The sequence below is a fragment of the Cynocephalus volans genome, chromosome X (genome assembly GCF_027409185.1).
Source record: "Cynocephalus volans isolate mCynVol1 chromosome X, mCynVol1.pri, whole genome shotgun sequence".
Lineage (NCBI taxonomy): Eukaryota > Metazoa > Chordata > Mammalia > Dermoptera > Cynocephalidae > Cynocephalus > Cynocephalus volans.
In genome coordinates this window covers 50,340,992-50,366,742 of record NC_084478.1, presented here as the reverse complement: position 1 = coordinate 50,366,742, position 25,751 = coordinate 50,340,992, and positions in this window count along the sequence as shown.

The following is a 25,751-nucleotide window of genomic DNA, read 5'->3' as shown; positions in this document are numbered from 1 at the left end:
GAGACAAGTTGTAGAGTCTTCTAGTTGGCCATCTTGCTCCACTGCCCCCTTCTTAATTTTCACAAATGTTAACTAGTTTGCTGTTGACCCAAAGGTATCTAAGGCTTTCATTTATTTATTAGCCTATTTGCTCTCTATTCTTCAGATTAGGTGTTTTCTTTTTATCTGTCTTTAAAATGACTGGTTCCTTTGTTTGCCATCTCTATTATGTCATTGAATCCAGCCTGTACATATTTTAGTTTGTTAGATTTTTTATATTTTAAATTTTAATTTTATTCTTTGTATCTTTCTTTTATATTTTTGCTAAGGTGTTCTATTATTTCCCTTTTTTTAAGAGTGTCTGTAATTGCTCCTTGGCTATTTTTATACTAGCTGCTTTAAAATCTTTGTCAGATAATTCCCACGTCTGTGTCAGATTCATTTTAATGTCCGTTTTCTTTAATCTTTCAAGTTGAGATTTTTCTGGTTTGATTATAATGTGATTTCTAATTTATATGTACATTCTGTGTATTATGTTTTACTCTTATTTCTAAGTTAATTTTCTATTTTAGCAGGCAGATACCCAGTTGTGATTTCACACAAAACTGGTTCAGCCTACTTTTGTGGACTGTGGCTCAAATGACAATTTAAGGTTTCAAAACCTCTTCAGTATTATTTCTGGCTCCTTCTTTTGTTTGCTACCCAGATGGAAATCTAATTCTTGGGAAATTCCACTTTTGTTCTGTTCTTAAACGTTTTGACATGTTGATTCTAGTCAGTTCACACCAGGTTTTCTCAGGGGTTTGTGTAGGACTTCATATTTGGTTTGAAGAGTCCTTTTTGTTCAGCTCCATCCTCTCCATAATTCTCCACCTCTCTAGTTTGTGTGTGGTGGGGGGGGGGAGTGGCAGGAGCACCACTTCATTGCTACTGGGAAGGGACAGGAGTTCATGTTTCCACTCAGCCTCTGCTGACCGCATACCAGCAGAAGAAAGAGGAGCAGCCACTGCCTCATTATTGCTTGGTTTGGATGGTATTTTAGGTTTTCCACTGAGCCTCTGTTAAATGAGGAGGGGCACCACTTCACTAGTATTGAGGGGGCATGAAAATTTACACTTTCCCTTAGTCACCAATGACACTGTATGGACAGCAGGGAGGGACAGAACTGCATTTTTATCATGGTGTTGAGCTGAAGAAGGGTGATCATTGCAAAATGTTTTTTGTTCTCCTGTTCATACCCCTTTCTGCTCATGAAGATATAGCCTTTTATTGTAGCTCTTTTGTCTATTATCTGTTGGCTTTTCTAGGTTGTGAGTTTTCACATCATACTGTTTGTGATACATAGGAGGCAAGAAGAAAACTAAAATCCAGAGAGCTCATTGCCTTGCTGTTCTTCAAGTCACGAGCTGTCTAGCCAATTTGCCTCATTCTTTCCAACTTTTTCAAGTCTTTCTCTGCTTGTTTCATGTACAATGCACAAGAGTTTTAGCTCTACTTAATGAGAGAAACAGAAATGTGTCTACCTCACTTTTTCCGGAACTAAAATCCAAACATGATTTTAAAAAATTGTATTTGCCTTATGATAACAGCTCTCTCTCAAACACACACACACACACACACACACACACACACACACACACACACACACACACACACGGAAAGTTGTTAACAGTTGTTCTGTTTGAGTGGCAAGATTATTTCTCTATTTTATCAATATTCTAGCATGGCATTTATATTATTTCTATGAAGACAAAATTAAGTTTCTAACAACATTATTAAATGTACTTCATAAGTGTGCTCTACTGTTTCTAATTTGTCTCAACACTCTTTAGCTAGACTCAGCTTTGCTTACTTTCCTACCACTAAAAGTGCAAACTTCTCTATTTAGGAGATCAAAGCTGACCTTTCTTTTGAGAAAGTAGAGATTTTTAAACAATGAAAGTACTCTTTTTTTTTTTTATGGGGAATATCAGTAAAGGTTTGATAAGAGAGGCAGTGACAATAGGAGATATATGTTAAGAGATTATTGCAAGGAATTGGCTTGCATGATTTTGGAGGCTGACTACATAATTCTGAAATCCATAGAGCTGGCCATCAGATAGGACAGGGTGAAACTCTCAGGCAGACTGCTGTTGTCCATAGGTGGAATTGATTCTTTTGCAGAAAAGTCTCAACTCAATTCTTATACAATAAAAGTCTTTTATTGTCTCTCAACTGTTGAATCAGGCCCACATCAATTATCTTGTATAATTCCACCTTACTTAAAATCAACTCATTATGAACTTGAATGACATCTACAACACCTAGATTAGTGTTTGAATAACTGGGGACTTTAGCATGGCCAAGTGGATCTTTCCAAAAGCCAAAAACACTGGGTAATCTAATATCAGATTTCCTGCTATACCTAATAAAATATCTCAAAACAAAATATAAAAATGATATGAGAGCATGGGTCATGTTCAGGTTTTCTGTAGAAAATGTAGAAGTTATTTAAGCACTGTTATTGTGCAAGATAGGGCAGGAATTTTACAGAATTCGAGAGGAACATTACCTTAGGATCTTGAGATATGTTAAAAATAGGAAAATTACATTGTGAGAAATCACTGCAAAATTTTTTTTTGCAATGAGTAACATCACCTTAGCTATCTTTTCATCAAAACTAGTCAATATAGCTATATTACCTAATCTATAAATTTCAATATTTAAAAAATTAATTTTAAGACTACTAAATTAAATGTAATAACACTGAGGAAATAGTTTTTAATAACGTGATTTTGAGTGAAAAATACAAGATGAAAAATTATATAGCATGTAATGAACTCAGTGCTAATAATAACAATGTTAACTGTTGCTAAAAAATGTTAATCAGTACTACATAGTAGGCCCCTACTATGTGCCAGACACACCAATAAATGTTTTAGATAAAATGTGTCTAATCCTCAAAGTAATTCTATTAGGTAAGTCTTATTATCTTCCCCCGACTGCAGATGATGAAATTGAAACTCCAGGAATTTAAATAGTTTATAGAAATTAAATCTATCACACATGCCTTATAACAATCATCACTACAATTAAGCTTAAAATACATAGAAAGTAATTTTGGAGAAAAGCTTTATAATCTTCAGGCAAGGGAAATCCTTTTTAAACACTGAAACTTTCCATAAATCATAAAGAAAAAGTCCATATCTCTGACAGTCTACAAATTTAAAACTTTTTCACGGTGAAAAACACTCTAAACAATATTTAAAGACAAGTAACACTGGAAGAAAATATTTACATTGGTAATCTTTTCTATGTTATATATTTTTGTGCTGTTATCAATTTATTGCCTCTCAGCTCCAAATGCCCAATTTTAGGCTGCTCTGTAAAAATTAATCCTGGCTCTTTAAATATTTTTCCTTTTTTTAACGGCTTATTTGTTTTTTGTTGTTGTTTGTTTGTTTGTTTACCATATAAATGCTTGAGTTCCTTGTATATTATGGATATTAATCCCTTGTCGGATTCATAGGTAGCAAAAATTTTCTCGCACTCTGTAGGTTGTTGATTAATTCTGTTGATTGTTTCCTTTGCTGTGCAGAAGCGTTTTAGTTTGATATAGTCCATTTGTTTATTTTTACTTTGTTGCTTGTGCTTTCAGGCTCATGTTCATAAAGTCTGTGCCCAGACTTAGTTCCTGAAGAGTTTCACCTATATTTTCCCTTGTAATTTTACAGTTTCAGGCATTATACCTAAGTCTTTAATCCATTTTGAGTTGATTTTCGTATACAGGGAGAGGTGCATATCTAGTTTCATTCTTCTGCATGTGGATATCCAACTTTCCCAGCACCATTTCTTGAAGAGGCAGTCTTTTCCCCAATGTATGGTTTCGTTCCCTTCATCAAATATCAGATAGCTGTAAGCCTGAGGTGTGATTTCTGGGTTCCCTATTCTACTGCACTGGTCTGAGTGTCTATTTTTATGCCAGTATCATGCTGCTTTGGTTACTATAGTTTGTAGTATAATTTGAAGTCAGGTACTGTTATGACTCTGGCTTTGTTTTTTGCTCAGGGTTGCTTTGGCTATTTGGGGTCTTTTGTTGTTCCATATGAATGTTGAGATTGTTTTTTCCATTTCTGAAGAATGCCATTGGTATTTTGATGGGGATTGCATTGAATCTGCAGAGCGCTTTGTTTAGTATAAGACATTTTCACAATGTTATTTCTTCCAATCAAAGAGCATGGAATGTCTTCCATTGTTTTGTGTCTTCTTTAATTTCTCTCAGTAGTGGTTTGTAGTTCTCATTGTAGAGATCTTTCACCCCCTTGGTTAAATTGATTCCTAGGTATTTTATTTTTTGTGTGTGACTGTTGTAAATGGGCTTACTTTATTGATTTCACTTTCTGTTAGCTCATTATTGGAGAATATAAACACAGCTGATTTGGGGGCATTTATTTTGTATCCTGCAACCTTACTGAAATTATTAACCATCTCTAGGAGTTTTTTGATAGAGTGTTTAGATTTTTTGATATATAATATCATGTCATCGGCAAATAAGGACAGTTTGACTTCATCTTTTCCAATCTGGATGCCCTTTATTTCCTTCTCTTGCCTGATTGCTCTGTCTAGTACCTCCAGGACTATGTTAAATAGAAGTGGTGAGAGTGGGCATCCTTGTCTGGTTCCTGTTCTTAAGGGAAAAGCCTTCAGTTTTTCCCCATTCAGAATGACACTGGCGGTGGGCTTGTGATAGATGGCTTTTATTGTATTGAGATACTTTCTGTCTATACCTAATTTGTTGAGAATCTTTATCATGAAGGGATGTTGAATTTTGTCAAATGCTTTTTCAGCATCTATTTGGCAAAGGAACTGAATAGACAGTTTTCAAAGGAAGACATAAAAATGGTCAATAGGCACATGAAAAAAATGCTCAACATCAGTAGTTACCAGGGAAATGCAAATTAAAACCACACTGAGATATCATCTCACCCTAGTTAGACTGGCTATAATCAAAAAAATGAGAATAACAAATGCTGGTGAGAATGTGGAGAGAAGAGAATGCTCCTCTGCTGTTGGTGGGAATGTAAATTAGTACAGCTAGTATGGGAAACAGTACGGAGGTTTCTTAAACAACTACATATAGATCCTCCATATAATCCAGCAATCCCGCTTCTTGGTATATACACAAAGGAATGGAAATCATCATGTCAAAGGGGTAACTGCACTCCCATGTTCATCACAGCTCTGTTCACAATAGCCAAGACATGGAACCAATGTAAATGTCCATCGATGGATGATTGGATAAAGAAACTGTAGTATATATACACCATGGAATACTACTCTGCCATAAAAATGAATGAAATTCTTCCAGTTGCAGTAACATGGATAAGCTTGGAGAAACTTATATTGAGTGAAATAAGCAAAGCACAGAGGGATAAATACCATATGTACTCTCTTATAATTGGGAGCTAAAAGATAAAGAAGAAAGGAAAGAAAGACCACAATGGTGAGTTGGACTTGCAGAGGGAGAGAACATAGTAGGGATACAAAGTGGGGTGGGGAAAGGGGGATGAGGAGGGAGGTCAGGGATAATTGATGGGATAATTGTGGTAATGGACATGCTGACGGTATGGATCTAGCCATCACATCTTAGGCACGTGTGGTGACAATTTGCTTTTTACCCCATGAATATTCATAACCAATAAAAACAAAGGAAAACATAAATAAATTATATAAATAGATAGATGATAGATAGATAGATAGATAGATAGATAGATAGATAGATAGATAGATAAATGAATAAACAGTTTTCCTTTGCCAGTTGACAGGGAATCTTTCTCAGTAGAGGGCACTAGAGATACATTGCAGGAAGAAAGAGTTTTTGCCTCCGGGTTCCAGTGTCCTTACTCAGCGTGCTCCTGCACATGCAGGGCTTTCTCCAACATTAGGCTTATGCAGCGCAAGTGGTTTTTCCAGTGTCTAGTTCTTGCAGTGTAGGATGGCCAGCAGCAGCCAGCAGTAAGTAGCTTCCCCTGGCACCCTCCCTCAATCAGTTTTGTAGCAAAGCTTCTCTAAGATGGTAAGACACTTCTCCATGAGTAACTTTTCTCCTCACCTGAGAGGGAAGATTTCCAGAAAGTTCTGCGAGTATGTGCTATTTTGTAATTTAAATCTAACAGTGTTAGATTATTTATTTTTAAAAAAAGATTAGAAAATCAACTCTATAACTCTTCCTCATGGTTCCTTGATCAGAGTCTAAAAATAACAGGAGGAAAATAAGAAAGAATGACAAATATTTCAAGAGGGTGAAAAGAGAGAATAATAGTATTGCTGACCTACCTAGGCCTCCAAGATCATGACAAGCATTGATAGTTTCAGAAGTACATATACCTAGTGCTGTGCTATACTCATTAATAAAGTTTTTAAATGAAATGAAGAGCTAACTAATATAAAGGGTATACTTTCATCTCCAGTCATGTGTATTGTCCTACTGGGGAAAATACTTGAGATTTCATAACTTTACATGAACTGTTCATACCACTGCCAATTCCTTCTCCTGTCATAGAATCTTGTGGAAATAGTTTGCTCTTAGAATTATAGATGCACAAAATATCAGAGCATTTATTACTGATTATTTAGCACTGGAAAAACGGCTATTGTCATAGAGGAGATACATTTTTTGTTTCATTTAATTTTAAGTAAGTTAAGCTTTAATTTAAATAGCCACATGTGGCTAGTGGCTACCATATAGAAAAGCACAACTCTATGCACTGGCCAAGAAGATATGTGAGGGGCCCACAAAGAAAGGAGAGGCTTGAGTGGCTTAAAGTAAACAAGCCAGTTCAGTCAAGGATGTCAAACACACTGCAATTGCCTACTAGCACTTTAGATTATACCAAAACCTGCTGCAGCATAGGAAAGGAAGGGAGTTTACAACCTTAAATAAATCAAGGCCTTTATTGCTGATTTCACATTTTCCTGCTACAAAGGTCAACCAAGAGGGCACCCGATAGCTATTTACATTTCCACAAGAAAACAACAACTTACAGCTACCTATAAATATAGTGGAGGGCAATCAAAATGACTGGAAACCAGATAATCAATCTGCCTTGCTGCCACAAATTTATTGAGCAAATTCTCACACGGCATGCTGTCTCTGCATGATTTATATGTTCTTCTCACTGCCTGGTTGAATTACACTCCTATAGATGAAGTAAATCTCTCTTTAAGTGCCTAACAAAAGTGGAATGATTTAGAATTTTGAGCAAAGTGCTATTTTTGCCATCCAGACTACTGGGAACAAACACAATGAGGTTCTTTATTTCATTTTATTTTTAGACCTCATGTACTCTTTCCCCACATATTCCAATGGTAACATTTTTGGAAATAAGGAAACCATAAAAGTTTAATTTATTTAAATTTATTTATTTAAAATTTTTTAAATTTAGTTTTTGTATTAAGGTAATTGTAGATTCATATGCATTTGTAAGAAATAATACAGAGATCTCTTGTGTAAAATTTTCTGTTTTCCTTAATGGTAATATTTTTCAAAACAATAATATAATATCATAACTATGATGTTGATATTGATATAATACACTTATGTTATTCAGATTACAACTTTTACCAGTACTCTTTGGGGTGTGTGTGTGTGTGTGCATGCACTTGTGGACGTGTGCATTTAGTACTGAACAATTTTACCACCTTTGTAGGTTCAAGTATCCACAAACACAGTCACAATAACAGTTCTGACACTACAAGGATCCTTTATCTTGCCTTTTTATAACGACATCCAGGTCGTTTCTGGCTCATTCCATACATAACCATTAATAAAACCTATATTTCTAAAATGCTGTCATTTTAAACATGTTATGCAAAGGTGTCATACACTATGTAACCTTTTGTGAATAAATTTTTTCATTCACCATAATTCTTTGGAGATTCAGCCAAGTTTTTGTGTGTATCAATAGATTGTTCCTTTTCATTGCTGAATATTGTTCCATGGTATGGATATATCACAGTTTAACTACTTACTTGTTGAAGTGCACAGGACTGTTTACAGGTTTCGGCTATTACAAATAAGACTGCTATAAATATTCTATTTTGTGTGAACATAAGTTTGTGTTTCTCTAGGATGAACACCCGTGACTACAATTGTTAGGTTGTACTGTAGTTACATGTTTAGTTTAATTAGAAAATGAAAAACTGTTTTCCAGAGTGGCTGTAAAATTTTATATTTCCACCAGAAATTTATAAATGATTCAGTTGCTCCACCTCCTCATCAGCATTTAATGTTGTCATTTTTTTTATTTTAGAAGATAACGATTTAGTGTTCTCTCAACAACTGCTCACCATCATGTACACACACTTCTGACTTCACCAACTTCCCAATACAGTCATAGCATAATTTTGTCCATAGCATAGCATATGGACAAAAACCATATGATTATCTCAATAGATGCAAAACAGTATTTGACAAAATATGATAAAGACTCTCAACAAATTAGGTATAGAAGGAAAGTATCCCAACACAGTACAAGCTATATATAACAAACCTACTGCCAGTATAATTCTGAATGGAGAAAAGCTGAAAGCTTTTCCTGAAAGAACAGGAGAAAGACAAGGATGCCTGCTTTCACTACTCCTAATTAAAATAGTATTGGAAGTACTAGCCAGAGAAATCAGGTAAGAGAAAGAAAGAAAGTGCATCCAGATCAAAAAAGGCAAATGTCAAGCATTAATCTTCTTCCCCTGGGATACCTGAAACAGTTACTTTGACAAGAAAGCAGGATTAACTTGATTAGCCTTGACCAATCACTTTCTTTTCCTGGAAATTTAAGTGAGATCAATCTCTTCCAATCTGCGTGATTTTTACATATTAGCACATAGGGGTAGATGGAAAAGTATATTGGGAAGTAATGGCAACATTCACTTCACTCCCCATCTTGCTTTAAATCATCAATTATAGATGGACATTTTATTTTTTTATTTAATTTAAAACATTTTTATTGAAACAGTTTGATTGTACATAGTTATGGGGTACAGAGTTATATTTCAGTATATGTATGCAATGTGTGCTGGTCTACTCAGGGTAATTAGCTTAGTCATCACTGCAAAACTTAATCATGTCTTTGTGATGTGCACATTTGATGTCCTGTCTTCTAGTCATTTGGTTACATGCAGCAAAACATTATTAATTATAGGTTTCTGGGTTGACTGTACACCAATATTGCTTATTTTTCCTGTCTTGCTGTATTTTTGTGTCCATTAATCAGTCTTTAACTATCCCATCTCCACCCTCCTCTTTCCTGTCTTTAGTAACTATACTTCTCTCTCTTTTAACAGTTCAACTTATTATTCATTTGTTTGTTTGCTTGCTTGTTTTATTTTGTCCTTAATTTTAGCTCCCATATATAAGAGAGAACATTTGGTATATCTCTTTCTGTGCCTGGCTTATTTCACTTAATATAATTTTCTCCAAGCTCAGGAGAGGCATATGGAGTTCATGAAAGCAAGAGAAGCCACGATGAGAGAAAGAAAGGATCGGGTCCACCATTTCAAATCCTGGCCACTTCAAGGCTGGAGCTGGTGAGCACACAGAGCAAGAGTTGGCAAAAGCCACAGCTGTGCCCATTGTATGAAGTTGCTTGGAGGTGGCAGGGGAGAAGAGGGCCTTGGTGGCCCTCAGACCAGCAAGACCACTAACAGGGGTCCTGTGGACCCACATAGGTGTGAGCAGCCACAACAACTGGAAAAAGGAGCCACTCAGTGGCTGGTGAGTCATCGCAAGGGACTGGCGCATGGCCTGTCCCATGGGAAGGGTTTGGAGTAGGGGTGGCGGGGGAGACAGGCCCACCAGGGGAACACTGGGGCACAGCATGGACAGCTGATCTGTCCCATAATAAGCACAGGACCACTCAGTGGAGATTGGTCAGGAATACAGATCTGCAGTTTGCTGAAAAGTCTCAGGCCTAGACCAGAGCTTCCATACAATCCAGGTGTACCAGACCTCATGGGACCTGGAAGTACATGCAAGGTCAACCATTAAAACCTAACTGCACATAAAGCCTTCTTCAGAGAATCAGCAGCAAAGCAGCAATTTAGCCCAACTACAGTGCTCAAGTGCTGGTCCCCACAGGAAGTTCTCTTACTTTAGAAGTAACCAGAGGATGACAAATTAGTTCCAGTACAGAGTTTAAGCTGTGAGAACAGTGAATAATCCAACACAGAACTAAAAGAAAAAAAAAAAAATTCCCACAGACCAGAGACAAAGTTTGATATTAACTAATAAAAGTCTCACATCAGCGAAGAACACCTATAAAACCTAGAAGGACCAGAAGTCCCCTGGGCTCCCAAGCCAGGGAGGTAGGGGGCCAAGGGCTTTGGCCATGCCCCACTGACATCTGCAACTAGCCCAGCAATGACCACTGAGCTTCCACTGAAAGCCCCCTGGTCTCCCAAGCCAGGGTGATGTGTGGCCAAGGACATTAGTCACACCCTCTTGAAAGCTTCATCAAGCCCAGCAATAACCGAGCCACTGCTGGAAGCTCCCTGGTCTCCATGGCAGGAACGAGGAGGATGCCACCAGCATCAATCATGCCCCCCCTCCTTCCTCCTTCTCCTGCCCTATTTCCTTCCTCCTTCCTCTCTCCCTCTCCCATCCCAACTGCTCCACAAGAACATCTTAGAACATTATAAAATGAAAATGCTAATACAAAAATTAAAGAAATTTTCTCTAAGCTCAATCACGTTGCTGAGAATGACAGAATTTAATTCTTTTTTAAGGCTGAGTGGCATTCCATTGTGTATGTATATGATATTTTCTTTGTCCAATCATCTGTCAATGGACATTTAGGTTGGTTCCGCATCTTGGCTATTATGAACAGAGCTGAGATTAACATGAGAGTGCAGGTATCCCTTTGACATGATGATTTCCATTCCTTTGGGTATACACCCAGCAGTGGGGTTGCTGGATCATATGGCAGTTCTACCTGTAGTTGTTTGAGAAAACTCCATACTGTTTTCCATAATGGCTGTACTAATTTACAATCCCAACAATGTATAAATGTTACTCTTTCTCTGCATCCTCTCTAGCCTTTGTTACTTTTTTGTCTTTTTGATAATAGCCAGTCTAACTAGGGTGAAATTATATCTGTGTGGTTTTGATTTGCATTTCACTGATGAATGGTGATGATGAGCATTTTTTCATATACCTGTTGGCCATTTGTACATCGTCTTTTGAGAAATGTCTATTGAGCTCCCTTGCCCATTTTTAAATTGGGTTACTTGGTTTTATTTACTATCTAGTTGAGTTCCTTGTATACTCTGGAAATTAGCTCCTTGTTGGTTACTAAGTTTATAAACGTTTTCTCCTATTCTGTAGGTTGCCTCTTCACTGTGTTGATTGTGTCCTTGGCTGTGCAGAAGCTATTTACTTTGATATAATCCAATTTGTTTATTTTTACCTTTGTTGCCTATGCTTTTGACATCATAGTCATAAAATCTTTGCCTAGTCCTGTGTCCTGGAGCATTTCCTCTGTGTTTTCTTCTAGAAGACTTACAGTTTCAGGACCTATTTTTAAGTCTTTAATAAATCTTGAGTTGATTTTTGTATATGGGGAGAGGTAAGGGTCTAGTTTCATTTTTCTACCCAAGGATATCCAGTTTCACAGCACATTTTGTTGAAGAGGCTGTCTTTTCACCAATGTAGACTTAGATTTTTAGAGCCTTTATCAAAGATCAGTTGGCTGTAAGTACACGGGTTTATTTCTGTGATTTCTGTTCTATTCCATTAGTCCAAGTATCTTTTTTTATGTCAGTACCATGCTGTTTTGGTTATTATAGATTTGTAGTATAATTTGAAGTCAAGTAATGTAATACTTCCCACTTTACTCTTTTTCTGAAGATTGCTTTGGCTGTTTGAAGTGTTTTATTGTTCCATATGAATGCAAGGATTGCTTTTTGCTTTTTAATTTCTGTGAGGAATGTCATTGGTAATTTGATAGGGATTTCTTTGAATCTGTAGATTGTTTTTGGTAGATTGGACATTTTCACAACATTAATTCTACCATTCCACAAACATGGAATGTCTTTCCATCTTTTTGTGTACTCTTTAATTTCTTTCATCAGTTTTTTGTAGTTTTAATTGTAGAGATTTTCACCTCCTTGGTCAGATTTATTCCCAGGTATTTTATTTTATTTTTCAGTAGATACTATAAATGGGATTGCTTTCTTGATTTCTGTTTTCTGCTAGTTGGTTGTTTGTGTATAGAAATGCTACTGACTTTTGTATATTGGTATTATATCCTGCAACTTTCCTGAATTTATCACATTTTAGAATTTTTTGGTGGATTCTTTAGGTTTTTCTGTATATAAGATCTTGTCATATGAAATCATGGATAATTGTATTTTTATCTTTTCCAAATTGGATGCCCTTTATTCCTTTCTCTTTCCTAATTTCTCTAGCTAAAACATCCAGTACTATGTTAAATAGAAGTAGTGAGAGTGGGCATCTTCGTCTTGTTCCTGTTCTTAAAGAAAAAGCTTTCAACTTCTACCCATTCAGGATGTTGTTAGCTGTGGGTTTGTCATATATGGCTTTTATTGTATCAATATACTTTCCTTTTATGCCTAGTTTGTCAACAGTTTTTATCATAAAAGGATATTGAATTCAATCAAATTCTTTTTTGCATCTATTGAGATGATCACAGGGGTTTTATCTTTCACTTTGTTCATGTGGCGTATCACATTTACTGTTTTGTGTATATTGAGACATTCTTTGCATCACTGGGATGAATCCCACTTGATCATGGTGTATAATCTTTTTAAAGTGTTGTTGAGTTCTATTTGCTACTTTGTAGAGAATTTTTTCATCTAAGTGCACCAAGGATATTGACTTGAGTATTTTATTTTTTTGTCATCTCTTTATCTGGCTTGGGTATCAGGGTGAAGCTGGCCTCATGGAATGAGTTTGGGAGAATTCCGTCTGCTTTGGTTTTCTGGAGTGGTTTGAGAAGAATTGGTATTAAATTTTCTTTAAAAGTTTGTTAGAACTCGGCAGTGAAACCATCTGGCCTTGGGCTTTTCTTTATTGTGATAATTGATTGCTGATTCAGTCTTGTTACTTATGATCAGTCTGTTCAGGTTCTCTATTACTTCTTGGTTCAGTCCTGATAGGGAGGATGTGTTCAGAAATTTATCCATTTCCTGTAGATTTTCAAATTTGTTGGTGTATAGTTGTTCATAGTACTCTGTAATGATTCTTTGTATTTCTGTGGAATCAGTTGGAATGTCACCTTTTTCATTTCTTATTTTTGATATTTGGGTCTTTTCTTAGTTAGGCTAGCTAATGGTTTGCCAATTTTGTTTATGTTCTGAAGGAACCAACTTTTTTGTTTCTTCAATCTTTTGTATCATTGTTTGGGTCTCTATTTCATTTAGTTCTGCTGTGATCTTTATTGTTTGTTTTCATCTACTAATTTGGAGATTATGTTGTTCTTGCTTTTCTAGTTTCTTGAGGTGTAGTGTTAGGTTGTTAATTTGAGATCTTTCAACTTTTTTGATGCGGGTACTAAGTGTAATAATGTTCCCTCTTAGCACTGCTTTTGCAGTATCTCATAGGTTTTAGTAAGTTGTGCTTGTATTTTCATTTATAGCAAGGAATTTTTTTTATTTCTTGCTTTATTTATTTTTTTTACCTATTGATTGTTTATGAACATATTTTTTTAATTTCCATGTATAGTTTCCAAAGTTTTGTTTGGTATTGATTTCTAGTTTTATTCCATTGTGGTCTGAAAAAAATACTTGATATGATTTCAGTCATTTTAAGTTTTTGAGACATGATTTGTGGCATAATATGTGGTCTGACCTGGAGAATGATATATGTGCTGGCAAGAAGAATGTATTTTCTGCAGTTGTTTGATGAAATGTTCAGTAAATGTCTGTGAAGTCCATTTGCTCTAAAGTGCATTTAAATCCAATATTTCTTTGCTAATTTTTTGTCTAGATGATCTGTCCAATGATGAGAGAGGTGTGTTAAAGTGCTCAACATTTGCCTTTTATATTTGGGTGCTCCCATGCTAGGTGCACATATATTTATGATTATTATATCTTTTTGCTGCATTGATCCTTTTATCATTATATAACATCCTTCTTTGTCTCTTCTTATAGTTGTTTCTTTAAAGTTTATTTTATCTGATATAAATGTGTTAACTTGTGTGTGTGTGTGTGTGTGTGTGTGTGTGTGTGTGTGTGTTTCTTTTATGCAAGCCTGTGTTTATTTCCATTTATTTTAACATCACAAGGAGATGATCAATTGGTCATCATCTTGGCTTTAATTATTTATTATTTTTAAATTTTCCTTTTTTTATTCAATTAATGTTTAGATAGAAAATTATTTTCTCAATATAGAAATGAAAAAAATCACAAATTGAATTTTAAGTCTATTGATAAGGAACAAATTTATCACACAAAGATTAACATCCTTAATATATTGAAAACTCTTCAGAATGAATTAGAAATATCTTAACAGAAATTTGCTGAAGGACATGAGCTGACAAGTTATACACCCAACAGAAACACAAATTGCTAATAAGCACATTCTAAATTGTTCATAGAAATGGAAATTAAAACAGAAATATGACATTTTTTATTTCTCAAACTGAAAAAATATGATACTATATAATACTGGTGCTATGAGAGAAACAACATCAAAAATCTTCTAGCATAAGTATAAATTGGTAAAGTTTTGGGGGGAACTGATTGGATTCATAAATAGATGTCCTTAAATGTTCATAGACTTTCAACCAATTATCATACTTCTTGAAATGGTAAACAAATGATCAAAGAAAATATACATTTTTTTTATGTGGAAGGCAGTTATATAAAGGTAAAAAAATGGGAATAAATTGAATGTCCATCAATAGGAGAATGGCTAAATAAATTATGGACCTCCATAAAATGTAATATTTTACATTTTACTGTTATTAAAATCATAATTTCAAAGAGTATTTAAGACAAATTTTCAAGATATAATATAAGTTAAAAAGGGTGAAACATGGCACTAAAAATAACTAGGTAAATTTAAACTCCAGATATACATCCAAAAAAAGACTGAAAAAATATTTTTAAAAATTTTTTTGCTAAAAGAGAAATGTATTTAATGTAAATGCATACATTAATAAAAAGAAAGATTTCAAATCAACAATCGTCTTTGCACCTTAGGAAACTAGAAAATGAAGAGCAAACTAAGCCCAGACCTAGCAAAGGAAGTAAATAATACAAAATTAGAGCACAGATAAAAGAAATAGAAAATAGAAAACAATATAGATAAATTCAATGGAACCAAAATTTGGTACTTTGACAAGATCAACTAAATTGACAAACCTTTACCTAGATAGAGTAAGAAAAAAGAGAGACTTGAATAATTAAGATCAGAAATGAAAGGGGTCATTATAACAAAATTTACAGAATTCAAAAGGGTTATAAAAGAATACTACTAATAATTGTTAATTAACAAATCAGATCATCTAGACGAAATGAATAACTTCTTGGAAACACACAACCTACAAAAACCGAACTGTGAAAAACAGAAAGTTAAAGTTTGAACAGAACTATAGCTGATAAGATGAGTGATTATCATTTTTCATTTTCCTGATTCAGGATTCCCTTGAGGATTCCTTGTAGAGCTGAACTCCCACCGTTTTTGTTCATCTGGAAAATACACTATTTTCCCCTCATTTCTGATAGATAGCCTGGCTAGATATAGTATTCTTGGTGGGCAGTTGTTTTCTTTTAGTATTTTGAATATGTCATGCCATTTTCTTCTGGCCTATAGAGTTTCTGTTGAGAAGTCTGTTGTTAGTGGGATAGGAGCTTGCTTATGTGATTTGATGCTTTTCTCCTGTTCCTTTTAAGATTATCTCTTTGTGTTTGAGCTCTGCCAATTTGGCTATAATGTGTCTTGGAGAGGATCTTTCTGGGCTGCACCTGTTTGGGGATCTTCAAGCATCCTGGATCTGAATGTCCATGTCTCCCTCACGTGGGAAGTTTTCTGTTATTATTTCATTGAATAGGTTTTCCATGCCTTTTCCTTTCTCCTCCCCTTCTGGAAAACTCCTGATTTAAATGTTTGTTTGCCTAAGGTTGTCTTCTAGCTCTTAGATTTTCTTCAGTTTTTAATATTATTTTTTTTTTACTTTTTTTTTGTCCACCTGGGTTATCTTGAAAAGATCTTCAAGATCATAAATTCCTTCTTCTGCTTGTTCTATCCTGCTGCTTAAGCTCTCAGTTGCTTTTTATTTCATTGAGTGAATATTTCCATTCCCTGAGTTCTGCTACACTCTTTTTTAAGATATTAATCTTTTTGTAAATTTAGTCCTTCATATCCTGGACTTTTATTCTCATTTTATTATATTGTCTAACTGAGTCTTCTCATATCTCAGTGAGATTTCTTAAGATTGTTGCTCAGAATTCCTCTTCAGTCATTTCATCTGGTACTTAAAAATTATATTCTTTTGGTGGTGTCATATTTTCTTGGATTTTCATATTTCTATTATCTCTACATTGATGCCTGGATATCTGCTAGAGCAGTTGCTTCTATTACTCTGTAGGGAGGTTTGAGGAGAGATACATCCTCTTGTTTTTGTAGTGTCTACTGATGACTCTCCTTGTATCACTACCATCAAGTGTCTGGTGGTCCACTTTCATGGTGGCTGTGGCTCCTTCTGTGATGCTGAGCTGCTTTTGTGGCAGCTGTGGCTGTGGTAGTGGCTGTGGAAGGACATCTGGGTGAAAATGGTATTTCTTTCATGCTCCTTGCCTGCTTCTGGGTGGTGGATGCTGGCCTCTCCTCCTGCCTAGGCCCCTGGGTGTACTCTGCTGCTTGCCTGCTTCTGGATGGAGTGTATGGCTGCTCTTGGCTCCTGCCTAGGCCCCCAAGTCTTCCTTGTTTTTGATTTCCATTTCTGTGGAGTATCTTTTTATATCCTTTCACTATTAGACTATGTGTGTCTTTACTGATGAAGTGGATTTCTTGCAGGCAGAATATAGATGAGTTTAGTTTTTTAGTCCATTCATTCAGTCTATATCTTTTAAGTGGAGAATTTAATTCATTTACATTAAGGGCTGTTATTGAAAGTTATTGCCTTATTCCAGCCATTTTGTTAATTAATATGGCCTTTGCATTTATTTTTTGTTTGTTTGTTTGCTTTTGTTTTGCATTTAAAAAAATTGGCCATGAAATAAGTCTTAATACATTTAAAAAGACTAAGATCATAGAAAATTTGTTCTCTGACCACAATAACAGAAGGAAATTTAGAATATTCACAAAGGTGTGGAAATTAAGCAACACTCTCCTAAATGAACAATGGGTAAAAAAAAAATCACAGGAAAATTAAAGTGTACTTTGAGATAAAAATTAAAGTACAACATATCAAAGTTTATAGGATTCAGGGTTCATGCAGTGCTTAGAGGAAAGTTTAGACTTGTAAGCACCTATGTTAAAAGTAAGACAAATCTCAAATCAGTAATGTAAACTTCCACCTTAAGGAAATAGAAAATGAAAAGCAAACTGAGCCAAAAGCAAATATAAATAGGAAGTAACAAAGATTACAACAGAAATATATAAAATAGGGAATTAAAGAAATAATAGAGATAATCAGCAAAACCAAAACTTGATCTTTTAAAAAGATCAACAAAATTTACCAACCTTTATGTAGATTGACCAAGACAAAAAGAGAGAAGACCAAAATTACTAAATTCAAAAATAAAGCAGGGCCATTATTACATTATTATTATGGGTTTTTTGTGGTGGTAAGATTTAGTTTCTTTCTCTTCCTTGTTTTCATTTTTGTTCTATGAGTGGGTGTTGCTCTTTCTTGTGTGTTCATGGTTGTGATTATCATTGTTTTGGGTTCCAGATGTAGGACTTCCTTGAGGAATTCTTGTAGTGCTGGTCATGTGGTGGTGAACTCCTGCAGTTTTTGTTCATATGAAAAATACACTATTATTGCCTTGTTTCTGAAGAACAACCTTGCTATGTATAGTATTCTTGGCTTGTAGTTGATTTCTTTTAGTATTCTGAATAAAGCATCCTATTTTCTGTTGAGTTTCTGTTTGAGAAGTCTGCTGTAAGTGTGATAGGAGAGTTCCCTTATAGGTAAGTTGATGCTTTTTTCTTGCATCTTTTAAGATTCTTTCTGTCTTTGAGCTTTGCCAGCTTAACTATAATGTGTCTTGGAGGGGATCTTTCTGGCTTGAATCTGTGTGGGGATCTTCAAGCCTCTTCAATCTGAATGTCTGTTTCTTTCCCTACAACTGGGAAGTTTCCATTATTATTTCATTGAATACGTTTCCCATACCTTTTCCTTTCTCCTCCCCTTTTGAAACACCCATGATTTGAATGTCTGTTTGCCTAAGGTTGTCTTCTAGCTCTCTTAGGTTTTCTTAATTTTTTGATATTACTTTTCTTTTCTTTTTCCACCTGGGTTGTTTTGAAAAGACTTTTCAAGATTGGAAATTCCTTCTTTTGCTTATTCTAGCCTGCTGCTTAAGCTCTTGGTAGTGATTTTTATTTTGTTGAGCGAATTTTTCACTTCTGAGTTCTACTACATTCTCTTTCAAGTTATTAATCTCTTTGTAAATTTTCTCTTTTATATCCTGGATTTTTTTCTCATTTCATTATGTTGTGTAACTGAGCCTTCTTATATCTCAGTGAGTTTCCTTATGTTTGCTGTTCAGAATTCCTTTTCAGTCATTTCAAGAATTTCCTGCTCAATAGGGTTTGGAATTTGAGAATTACTGTATTCTTTTGGTGGTGTCATATATTCTTGTGTTTTCTTTTTTTTTTTTAGTAACTCACATTAATGTCTGCTCATCTAGTAGAGCAGTTGCTTTTTTTATTACTCTGGAGTGGGCTTTGAGGAGGGAGACATCCTCTTCTATTTCTGTTCTCCACTTGTGACACTCCTTGGGTTAATGCAGATGAGTGTAGGGCAGGCCAACTCCACAGTGGGTGTGTCTACTGTTGTGGCATTGATCTGTTTTTGTGGCAGCTGTGGCTGTGGTGGTGGCTGTGGTGGTGGCTGTGGTAGACTACCCACATGGAAATGGTGTTTTTGTTGCTCTGTGCCTGCTTCTGGGCAGGGGATGCTGTACTTCACTCCAGCCTAGAACACTGAGTGTGCTCTGTTTTCTGCCTGCTTCTGGGTCAAGAGGACAGTCCTCAGCTCCTCTGTTTTGTATTTTTTTTTTCTTTCTTTCCTTTTTATTGCTCATCTTTAATGTTTGGTGTGGTTTTTTTTTTGTATCAATAAGGTATATTTACTTTTTCTTATTTGTGTGTCTGCTCTAATACTGGTTTTTATGTGTTCTAATGTATTCATGACGATAGTCATCACATTTTGATTCTGTATGTAGGACTCCCTTGAAGATTTCTTGTAGGGCCAATCTTATGGTGGTGAATTTTTGCAGTTTTTGTTTATGTGGTAAAGATACTATTTCTTTTTCATTTCTGACAGATAGCTTTGCTGGATACGGTATTCTTGGATGGCAGGTTTATTTTTTTCTTTTAGCACCTTGAATACATCATCTCACCATCCCCTGGTTTGTAGGGTTTCTGCTGAGAAATCTGCTGTTAGTCTGATGGGGACTCCTTTAGAGGTGACTTGATGGTTTTCTCCTGCTGTTTTTAGAATTCTTTCATTGTCTTTTACTTTTGAAAATTTGACTGTAATGGGTCTCAGGAAAGTCCTTTCCAGGTTGAACTTGTTTAGTGTAACCTTGAACTTCTTGGACTGGGAGACTGCATCTCTTCCAATATTTGGGAAGTTTTTAGCTATTATTAAATTAAATAAGGTTTCAATGTATTTTCCTTTCCCTTCCCATCCTGTTACACCCATAATAGGGATTTTTGTATAATTAACGTTGTCTGAGAGATCTTGTAGGGTTTCTTCATTTTTTTTTTTTTTTGGTCCAATTGTGTTAATTAAAACAAAAAACAAAAAAAAAAGTGTCTTCTGGTTCAGAAATTCTGTCTTCTGCTTCTTCTAGCCAGTTGCTTATGCTCACAGTTGTGCTTTTTTTCTTTCATTGAATGGGTTTCTCAGTTCCAGAATTTCTGCTTTATTCTTTTTTATGGTTTCTACGTTTTTTAAAAAATTTTTTATACATGTCATTGACTATGTTTTTGACTTTATTTTGATTTTTATATATTTTTTCTTGCATCATGTTGAGTTTACTTATGATTGTCATTTGTTATTTTTCTTCATGCATTTCACCAGTTTCCTATTGTTTGGAGTCTGCTATTAGAGAAGTATTGTGTTCTTTGTGGGGTTTCATGTTTCCATGTTATTTCATGCCTCTCTTATCTTTGTGGTGATGTCTGGGCATCTGGTGGTGGTGTTGCTTCTTTTAATTTTTGGAATAGTTTTTGAAGTGAGAGACTTTTACCAACAGAAATGTTCTATATTGGGCATTGTAGGTTTGGTTCTAGATGAGCATGGTATTTGGTGCTGGCTTGCTTTCCTCACCCTCTCCACTGAGGTGGGTGAGCCCACTGTGTCGTTTGGGACTTTAAATTCTCAGAGAAGGTAGGCATAGATCCAGGTGGCCTGTGAAACCCTGCATGCTGTCGGCTGGTGTGGGCAGACCTGCCATGTTGGGTGAGACTGTAAGCTCTTGGGGAAGGTGGGCATGGATCCAGATGACCAGCACACTCCCCACTCAATCTCTGCTGGGGCAGGATGAGGGTGTGCTGAGTCAGACAGGGCTCTGAGCTCCTGGGGGAATGTGGGCATGGATCCAGGTGGCTGGTGTGCCCCTCTCATGCTCTCTGCTGTGGTGGGTGGGCCTGCTGGTTCAAGGGGACTCTGAGCTCCCCTGGTTCCTCTCCCAGAGTGGAAATATCCAGTTGCAGCTGAGGATACAGGGGGGCAGGGCACTCAGTGTGTACTTTTCCTCTGAAAAAATACAGTCATGTGGGCTCTTAGTAGCTCCTCATGCTCGGCTGACTGTCCACGAAGGCCACACAGTTACTTGCAACCTGATTTTCAGACATTTGTGGTGGGAGCACTGACTTCTGACCCCCTTACTACTTAGTCCCAGCAGTGATGGGTCTCTCCAGTCTCCATGCCAGTCTTGGTCAGGTGCTTTCCCTGTCCTTCCCTGTCTCACGATTCCAGATCTTGGGGGGTTTCTTCACTGTTTCACTTAATTTCATTGTTTTCTCCTGGACACTCTACAGATGATTATCTACTTGTTGTTTTGGACTTTTTTTGCATTAGGGGCTAGGGCTCGCACCCTCTATAGTCAGCCATTCTGCCAGGAAAAAAAAAAAAAATCAAGGTGAACATTTTAATACTCCTCTATTGATAATTGATAGAACAAGTAGGCAGAAAATCAGTAAGGATACAAAGAACTCAAAGAACACTTTCAGCCAATGTGTACTAATTGACACTTCACCCAACAGCAGAATGCTCATTCTTTTCATGTGAACGTAGAAAGTTTACTACGCTAGGCCATTTTACTTGTCATAAAATGAGTCTTAATCAATTTAAAAGATTCCTATCATACAAAATGTGTTTTCTGATCACAATGAAATTAAATCAAAAATCAAAATTATGAATCAAATAGAAGAAAAGACATGTCTTGAAAATCTACAAATATTTGAAAATGGAGTAATATACTTCTCCATAATCTATGTGTCAAAATAGAAATCAGCAAGTATTTTTAGCTTTATGAAAATGAAAAGACAATGATTTGTACTTGTTGGATGCAGCCAATGCAGTATGTATTGGAAATTTATAATATTAAATTCCTATATTAAGGAAGAAGAAATGTCTTAAATTAATGATTTCAAGTTCTACTTTAAGAAACTAGAAAATAAAGCCAATCACAAAGCAGAGGAAAGAAAATAATAAATATTAGAACAGTGATTGATGATGCTTAAAAGAGAAAAAAATAGAGAAAGTCAGTGAAACGGATAGCTGGTCATTTAAGAACCTCCCTTCACATCATATAAATCTTTTGCCTTTTACTAAAAATAAAAATGTGCATCCGGATTGATCAAAAACATAGAGAAAGCATAAATTTCCAATGTCAAGAATGAAAGAGGTTACATGACAACCAACAATACATATGAACTATCTTCAAAAAGTTCATGAAAACATTCATATTATCTTATTTTTTTAGTTTTTTATTTTTATTTTTTAAATTTTATTTTACTTTATCAATATACACTGTAGTTGATTTTCATGTCCCTTTACCAATTCCTCCTTTTTCCCCTCCCTCTCACCCCTTCCCCCATCATCATCATATCTGTTCACTTGTCTTAACAAGTTCAAGGAATTGATTGCTGTGTCTTCTCCCTACCCAACCACTTATTTGTTTGTATGTATGTTTCTTTGTTTGTTTGTTTTTTTGTTTATTTATTTATAGCTCCCACAAATAAGTGAGAACATGCTGTATTTCTCTTTCTCTACCTGGCTAATTTAATTTCAATTAATATAATTTTTTCTAAGTCCAACAATGTTGCTGTGAATGGTAGTATCTCTTTTTTTCTGCAATTTTTTATTCCATTGCATAGATATGCCACATTTTTCTTATCTACTTATCTTATGATGGACATTTGGGCTGGTTCCAACTCTTGGCTGTTGTAAATAGTGCTGCAATATATATGGGAGTACAGGTATCCCTTACACATGATGATTTCCATTCTGCTCAGGATATACACAGCAGTGGAATAGCTGGGTCGTATAGTAGATCTATCTGTAAATGTTTGAGGAAAAAAACCTCCATACCATTTTCCATAAAGGCTGCGCCATTTTGTAGTCCCACCAACAGTGAAGGAGGGTTCCTTTTTCTCCACAACCTCGCTAGCATTTATCATTCTCAGTCTTTTGGGTATTAGCCATCTTAACTGGAGTGAGATGGTATCTCAAAGTGATTTTGATCTGCATTTCCCAAACGCTGAGTGATGTTGAGCATTTTCTCTTGTGTCTGTTGGCCATTCATATGTCTTCCTTTGAGACATGCCTGTTCAGCTTCTTTGCCCATTTGTTAATTGGGTAACATGTTCTGTTGCTGTTAAGTTGTTTGAGTTCTTTGTATATTCTGGATATTAATACTTTGTCAGATGTATACTTTGCAAATATTTTCTCCAACTCTGTTGGTTGTCTTTTCATTCTGCTAATTGTTTCTTCTGCTGTGCATAAGCTTTTTAGTTTGATATAATCCCATTTGTTTATTTTTCCTTTGGTTGCCTGTGCTTTGTCATATTAATGAAGTCAGTACCCATTCTTACTTCCTGGAGTGTTTCCCCTATGTTTTCTTTAAGGAGTTTTATTGTTTCAGGGTGTATATTTAATTCTTTAATCCATTTTGAGTTGATTTTGGTATGTAGTAAGAGGTACACATCTAGTATCATTCTTCTACATATGAATATCCAGTTTTCTGATCACCATTTACTGAAGAGGCAGTCTTTTCCCCAGTGTATAAACTTGGTGACTTTGTTGAAGATCAGATGACTGTAAGTGTATGGGTTGATTTCTGGATTCTCTATTCTCTTCCATTGGTCAGTGTGTCTACTTTTATGCCAGAACCATGCTGTTTTTGTTACTATAGCTTTGTAGTATAGTTTAATGTAAGATAGTGTATTTTTTTTTTGCTCAAAATTGCTTTGGCTATTGGTGGTATTTCATTATTCCATATGAATATTAGGATTTTTTTTTCATTGCTGAGAAAAGTGTCATTGAATTTTGATGGGGATTGCATTGAATCTGTAGATCACTTTGGGAAGTATGGACATTTTCGCAATGTTAATTCCTCCAATCCAAGAGCATGAGATATCTTTCCATCTTCATGTTTCCTCTTTACTTTCTCTCAACAGTGATTTGTTGTTCTCATTGTAGAGATTTTTCACATCCTTGGTTAACTTTATTCCTAAGCATTTTATTTTTTGGTAACTATTGTAAAAGGGCTGGCTTTCTTAATTTGTTTTTCTGCTAGTTCATTGTTGTAGTATAGAAATGCTACTGATTTTTGGGCCGACCCCGTGGCACACTCGGGAGAGTGCGGCACTGGGGCGCTGGGAGCACAGCGGCGCTCCCGCCACGGGTTCGGATCCTACATAGGGATGGTCGGTGCGCTCACTGGCTGAGCGCGGTGCGAGCGGCACCACGCCAAGGGTTGCGATCCCCTTACCAGTCACAAAAAAAAAAAAAAAAAAAAAGAAAGAAATGCTACTGATTTTTGTGTGTTGATTTTGTATCCTGCAGCTTTGCTGAAGTCGTTTATCAATGCTAAGAGTTTTTTTGTAGAGTCTTTAGGCTGTTCTATGTATAGGATCATATCATCTGCAAACAGGGACAGTTAGACTTCATATTTTCCAATCTGAATTCCCTTTATTTCCTTCCCTTCCCTTATTGCTCTAGCTAGTACTTTGAACACTATGTTGAATAGGAGTGGAGAGAGTGGGCATCCTCAGCTTGTTCCTGTCCTTAAGGGAAAAGTTTTCTACTTTTCTCCATTCAGGATAATATTGGTGGGTTTTTCACATATGGCTTTAACTGTGTTTAGATACTTTCCTTCTATATCCAATTTATAGAGTCTTTAGCATGAATGAACGTTGAATTTAGTCAAATCCTTTTTTCAGCAACTATAGAGATAATAATATGGTTTTTGTCTTTGATTTCATTGATGTGGTATATCACATTTATTGACTTTCATACATTTAACCAACATTGCATCCCTGGGATGAATCCCATTTGATCATGGTGTATAATTTTATGTATGTGTTGCTATATTGTATTAGCTAGTATTTTATTGAGGATTTTTGCATCTTTGTTCATCAAGGATACTGGCCTGTAGTTTTCTTTTTTTGTTCATCTCGTCTGGTTTTGGTATCAGGGTGATATTTTCCTCATAGAATGAGTTTGGGAGAATTGCTTGTGTTTCAAGGTTTTGGAATAGTTTGTAGAGAATTGGTATTAATTCTTTGTTGAAGGTTTGGTAGAATTCTGCAGTGAAGCCATGTAGTCCTGGGCTTTTCTTTGTTGGAAGACTGCTGATAACAGCTTCAGTCTCTTTGACTGTTACTGGTCTTTTCAGGTTTTCTGTCTTCTTACTCAGTCTTGTTAGTTTCTATGTGTCCAGAAATTTATCCATTTCCTCCAGATTTTCAAATTTGTTGGCATATAGTTGTTGATAGTAGTTTCTAATGATTCCTTATATTTCTGAGGTATCAGTTGTAATATCACCTTTTTTCATTTCTAATTTCAGTTATTTGTGTCTTCTCTCTTCTTTTTTTTTTTTTAAGCCTTGCTAATGGTCTTTCAATTCTATTTATCTTTTCAAAAAAACAACTTTTTGTTTAATTGATCTTTTGTATCACTTTCTGGGTTTCTATTTTATTTAGTTCTGCTCTGTCCTTAATTATGTCTTTATATCTACTAAATTTGGATTTCAATTGTTCTTGCTTTTCTAGTTCTTAAAGGTGAAGTAAGTTATTTACTTGCCATCTTTCCATGCTTCTGAAGTAAGCATTTAATGTGATAAATTTCCATCTTTGTACTGCTTTTGCAGTATTCCACAGGTTTTGATATGATGTGTCATTATTTTCATTAGTTTCAATAAATTTTTTGATTTCCTGTTTAAGTTCTTCTTGGACCTATATGTCATTAAGTGGAATGTTTAATTTCCATGTGTTTATATAGTTTCCAGAGTTTTGTTTGTTGCTGATTTCTAATTTTAATCCATTGTGGTATAAGAAAATACATGGAATAATTCCAATTTTTTTGAAT